Source organism: Antennarius striatus, chromosome 6, assembly GCF_040054535.1.
Source record: "Antennarius striatus isolate MH-2024 chromosome 6, ASM4005453v1, whole genome shotgun sequence".
NCBI lineage: Eukaryota > Metazoa > Chordata > Actinopteri > Lophiiformes > Antennariidae > Antennarius > Antennarius striatus.
The window spans coordinates 6,125,128-6,131,304 of record NC_090781.1 but is presented as its reverse complement, the minus strand read 5'-3'; the positions used below and the strand labels follow the sequence as shown (position 1 = coordinate 6,131,304).

The window sequence follows — 6,177 nt, the reverse complement described above, 5'->3', positions numbered from 1 at the left end:
ACTGTAAATCTTACTGTTATAAAAATGGAGGATATATGCTCTGGATAATGTGCTCTAAAAGCAGGCATAGAGGATAATGCATTTTTAGTGCTCTTTTTAATTACTCCCACATTGAATGAATCTAATAGCAGTGACGCATTGCTGCAGGTTAAAGGTGCTGTGTCAAAATCATTGGGTATCAATTCTGCTTTTATTAGGCAGGTGTTACCGCAAACTCTCTAGTCTCTCTGGTCCCCATCTATATCCTTGATTAGATTTCACAACAGTGAAGGTTAATGAATATTGGAGCTATTAATGAGTAACTGTCTGGTATGCCCTTGTGCTCAGTGGTGCACTAAATAGACACAGACACATAATAAATGGAAGCCCATAGTTCTGCAATTCACAGCAGCACGCCCAAACAAAATGGAGACAGCATGCAGATTTTTTTTCTCTGTTCATCTGTGTAAGTTAATGATTATAGGTCAGAAGTTGTAGATCAGAGGAGAAGCCTGTTTACAGTGTGAGAGAAATAAAGAGGAAGGGAACAAGAGGGAGGATCAATATCACCATTAGCCTATCAAAGTTCTCAGGGAAGATCAAGGCAATCATTTTGCCTGTAATTCCGCGGCCCAGAACTCAGTGGGGCAATTTGTCAGGGTATATAGAGTTTCCGAGCCTTTCAACTACCTCTCATCTATAGCAAGTAAGCCAATTTAAATGAGGTTCTATAGGCCTATAACTTAATTAAAATGGAAGCAACTAATCCACACAAAAATTCTTTCATGCAAACTTAATGCAGACAAACACCTAGTGTTAGAAACTATTCTAGTCTTTACTTTAAAGAAAGTTCCTCCTGGTTGAATTATTAAAACAGCAGACGTGTTCAAGTTGCCAGCTGGCGGCTGCTGTTAACGACTGCCTTGTGTTAATATTTTGTGTGATGTTTTTCCAGCTTTGTCAGCTAAGGGCACACACACAGACAAGGCATCATGTCTTCTGAAGGTAAGATACACAACAGGTGACCCATCGAGTGTCTACAAAAAGGGGACACATAAAAAAACACTTTAACATAACACCATTTAGATTTTCAAGGTCACTGCATTTGTTGCTTTCAGACCTTGAGTCATCAACGTGCAAATAATGTACTAATGTAATATATGGATGACTTATTAACTGTAAGTAACATGAGCTGAACAAGTGATGGGCAACAAGTTGATATTGAAACTAAGTCACACAATGTCCTGAAATGTCCTTGACAAAAATTCCTGTGGCCTCAAAGTCCTGTCAGCACATTTGGCTCTGTGTTTATCTGACTGTTAACATGGTGACACATTAAGTTAGAAAACTACCCAGATGGATGAATGCAGTGCTGAACAATCATGTCCTTTAAAGCAAGTCTCTCCTCGTGTCCTTTCCTTGTCTATCAGATGCAGCCATTGACCTTGATGCAGACTTTGTATATGGTAAGCGTTCACATCTTTAAAAATGTATCTTCTGGGATAAATGGAATAATTTTTTGTTTCTTATTCTTTACTCTATGGCGACTAGTCTTCCAGAATAATAACAAAAATAATAAAAATTAGATAGACGTGAGAGACATGGGATAAAATCAGTGAGATGTAAGACAAAATGGTTTCAAGGAACGTGGAAGAGGAAGATTAAGAAGGAGTAAAATAAAGGAAAAATTATCCAAAGCTGACAGTGATGGTGTGTTTTATGTGACTTTGTAGACTATCACAAATTACGTGTTGGTGGTCTAGTCTTTGCTGGGATCATTGTTTTCCTTTCCATTATACTGTTGGCAGGTAAGTCAACATCTGTATTCTGAAGCTCAACAATCTCAAAAACAGATGTATCTCTTGTTCACGTCTTGCTCCTCTATCATGGTCATTATGATGGCTGTATTGTTGGAAGGACAACACAATAATTCTGAGTTTTGGGACTGTAATTAATCATTCAACGTTTTTTTCTTAAGGCAACAAGCTGGCCAATTGTGGCAAAAGCAAGGTAAGGGAGCATTTGTCCTACAGTTTAAATGACATATAACTACATAGTAATAGCTGCTGGTCATACACTAAAGGATAAAAAAAGCGGATCAGCGTTTTATCCTCTTCATATGTTCTGTTGAATCTTTAAGCGTGATAAGAAAATTTAAACCTCAGATATATTTTAACTTCTGCTTTATTCTTTGTAGCCAAAACAGGTTGAAGACGAGTGAACCAACCAGAAACCGGGGATAATTTTGGATAGTGCTATGATGCTGTCATGTTCTGTGTCTAAAAAAATTTTATATCAATAAACTCAATGTTAACTTGCTATGTTTTCTTCCATCACATGTCACCTAACATTTATAAATCAGTACCTTACCATGGTAAAACACATTTAATGTGCACAATAGTTCATACTTCATTTTTATATGTATTTACTGTAATAGTTAATAATATAGTCCTTAATTATTTAGAGAAGCAAAAAGCAAAATTAAATCACTAAACCAACGCTCCTGATTGGACAGGCCACGTCCTTTCAAGCAGGTACCATATTCAGGATAGTTTTACAGGTTTCTTCCTTCTCTTCACGCTTTTTTTATGTGTTGTGGCACAAGCCAAATAGTTTCAAATCACTACTCTTAATTTGACATATTTTTCCCTCAATCCCTTCAGGAACGCACAAAAAAATTCAGAAGGTAAAAGTACTCTGGAAGGTTTTCATCTCTCATGCGCATAATTTGCACTGCAGCAAGTTTATACGTTGTTAAAGGATGCAGTGTATGCGAAAAAATGCTTCCCTGAAATATTACAATACAGGTATGACATATTTCTACCACTTTTTATTCAACTTGATCGCATGTGCATTTCGATAGTGCATTAATTGTACTTTTCTCTCCGTTCCAAGACAACGGGTCCAAATATCATCAACGGCACAGAAAAAAAGTCAATTTAGTTACTTACTTTTATTTGTGATTATAATAATGGCCACAAGATGGAGCCAGAAGATCAGCCTGGATGCAGACAGAGCTTCACAGGCTTTTGAAAGTAAGCAGCTAGCAGGGGAGGACAAGACTTTTTTGATTTTTGCAATCACATTCAAACATTTTACAATTTTACATTAGATGAAAGCACTAAAGTACTTTAGAAGAAGAATAAGATTTTTTGCAAAAACAACTTCAATCACATTTAGAACATTTTACAATTTTTCTTGAGATGAAACTTCAAAAACACTAAACACTCAAAAACACTAAACAACAATAAACAAAAGGAAATACAATACAAAACTTAGTGCATTATAATAGGAAGTTTGCAAAAGTGAGGTGGTCATCAACTAAAGTGCATGGGACATTTTTGTAACACCAGATGTTCCTAAAGTTATTCAGGTCTTTTGTCAATTTATAGAAACCAAATTCTAGTTTTAAGCGACATCCGATGTTACAGCAAAAAACAGTAGCTGCTTCTTGAGCAGTATTGTTTTCAATTCTCCTCTTCCTGGTCACATAAATTGCGAGCTTTGCTTCTCCAGAGATAAAATTTAAAAGCTGCCACTTTCTCTGATTCGATTTATTGTACCCAGAACCGTAGATGAATTTCCTGATACTAAAATTTTCACTGAACAAATTTAAAACATTCGTTAGAAGAGTGAAGAAAACCCCGATTCTCTAGGAAAGACGATAAGTGAAGAGCTTCATAATCTAAATTTTGTGACGGGCACTACCATGAATCATAAATCAGACAGCGACATTAATTACACTGACTACTAAACACATAGCTGCATTATAAAACTGAGCTGACAAAATTATAAAACGAGAAGAAAAAGATAGTTTCTCCCGAAATGAAAACGAAAGGCAATCAACCTTCAAGCAGAAGTTTTCTGATGGTTTCTGGTGATATTCTCTTTCATTAGTCCTGCAGTACAACCAGGACATGACTGCTGTGCCGTGATATCAGGCACCTCAAGCCAAACTGTAGTGTCATAACTGTATTTTCCACAGCTACAGCAGAGATGACAAAGCGCATTCATCATACAGCCAGAAAACTGCGCCTGATTAATTATCCCTGAATAAATAAGTCGTTACAGACGGAGACAGGAGCTGTCAACCGGTGAGGCGCAAGGACTCCCAGCGCGTCGTCTCTTCTCTTCTCTTCTCTTCTCTTCTCTTCTCTTCTCTTCTCTTCTCTTCTCTTCTCTTCTCTTCTCTTCTCTTCTCTACTGTTTTTTGCTGTAACATCAGATGTCGCTTAAAACTAGAATTTGGTTTCTATAAATTGACAAAAGACCTGAATAACTTTAGGAACATCTGGTGTTACAAAAATGTCCTATGCACTTTAGTTGATGACCACCTCACTTTTGCAAACTTCCTGCTATAATGCACTAATGCTTATATTGTATTTCCCTTTGTTTCTTGGTGTTTAATGTTTTTGAGTGTTTAGTGTTTTTGAAATTTCATCTGATGAAAATTTGTAAAATGTTCTAAATGTTCTTAATGTTCTAAATGTTAAATGTGATTGAAGTTTGTTTGGAAAAGATGTTCTGAGGCACTTAAATGCTTTCATCTAATGTAAAACTGCAAAATGTTTGAATGAGATTAAAGTGTTTTTGCAAAAATCAAAAAAATCTCTTCTCTTCTCTTCTCACTGTCTGCAGCGCTTTGCAGAACCAGGACCGTGACCCTCCAGCAGCTTGTGGACAACGCAGGGCCAGCGTTGGCGGATACGCAGGCTGTGAGCTCCCTGCTGAACATCCAGTCCACCAGGGTGGCTCAGAGGGTGCTACAACTGTGGAGGCAAAGACTCTCCGGGAAGGAGAGAAGCCTCCTCCTGGACTATAGTACAGGGACTGCGCCGGACAGCAAAGATCCTTTCCCTTAGGTCCACATCAGTCCCCTGTTTGGAGAACTAGAGGGTCCTCTCCTCGGAGATGAATGACAATTCAGCCTGCACACGGCCAACAAAAAAATTCTGTACAAACAATGTGTAAAAGTAATCAACAAGAGAAGCCTGTGTGACAGAGCACCCACTACCTGGGCCAACAGGATGACGGGAAATGGACCTGACCCACAGTGGAGACTTCTGTACAAACCTCCCCTCAATAAAAAAACAGCTGACCTCCAGTGGAGGATTTTACATGGTGCCATCGGTTCCAATGCGTTTATCTCTGTTTTTAACCCTGCGGTGCCCAGCCAGTGTCCCTTCTGTCCCCTTCGTGAAACAGTCTTTCATGCTTTCAGTGAGTGTGGGAGACTTGCAGTGCTCTCCACTCTTCTAACGAATGTTTTTAATTTGTTCAGTGAAAATTTTACTATCAGGAAATTCATCTACGGTGCTGGGTACAATAAATCGAATCAGACAAAGTGGCAGCTTTTAAATTTTATCTCTGGAGAGGCAAAACTCACAATTTATGTGACCAGGAAGAGGAGAATTGAAAACAATACTGTTCAAGAAGCAGCTACTGTTTTTTGCTGTAACATCAGAAGTTTTATACTGTATTTCCTTTTGTTTATTGGTGTTTAGTGTTTTTGAGTGTTTAGTGTTTTTGAAGTTTCATCTAAAGAAAAATTGTAAAATGTTCTAAATGTTCTAAATGTGATTTTTTTTGAAAAAAATCCTCTTCTTCTGAAGCACTGTAGTGCTTTCATCTAATGTAAAATTTTAAAATGTTTGAATGTGATTAAAGTGTTTTTGTAAAAATAAAAAAAAATCTCTTCTCTTCTGTCTGTGTAGGTTCTCAGTCATCCAGGTCATGGTTATCCAAAAGCTGTTGAGTCGATCCACTGAACGTTAAGAAAGTTCTTGAAGACGTTTCGTCTCTCATCCAAGAGACTTCTTCAGTTCAGAGAGTGGCTGATAATGTCCCAGATTATAAACCCTGTGGGGTGTGGTCAGTGCTTTTCACATTCCAACAACCGTCGTTAAACCAGTCTGGCTCCTCAACGATTGTTGGTGGGGGTGTCAAAGGAGGTCGTTGAGATGTGAGTTACACCTTTGTATGCTAATGATGGTCATTAGCATGAGACACATAACCTGGGTCAATCCGTTGAGACAATTTTTTTTGGGAGTTTCGAAAGGACATGATTATAAATGGGAGAAAGGTGATGTCGCAGACCACCGCCTCTATTCAGAGATGGCTTCTCCACTTTGACGTGGATGGCCTCTTTCACTCCTCTCTCAAACCTCTCTCTCTTCTCTTCTCTCCTCTCCTCTCTTT

At 38.1% G+C, this 6,177-nt stretch overlaps 1 long non-coding RNA gene across 1 annotated transcript; it reads left to right on the top strand.

Moving 5' to 3' along the window:
- Positions 1-2,303: 2,303 nt before the first annotated feature.
- LOC137596999 (uncharacterized) lies at positions 2,304-5,531 on the top strand. The gene is made up of 3 exons (XR_011035596.1): positions 2,304-2,786; positions 2,875-3,014; positions 4,618-5,531. It is a non-coding gene; the product is annotated as an uncharacterized lncRNA (long non-coding RNA).
- Positions 5,532-6,177: the final 646 nt, after the last annotated feature.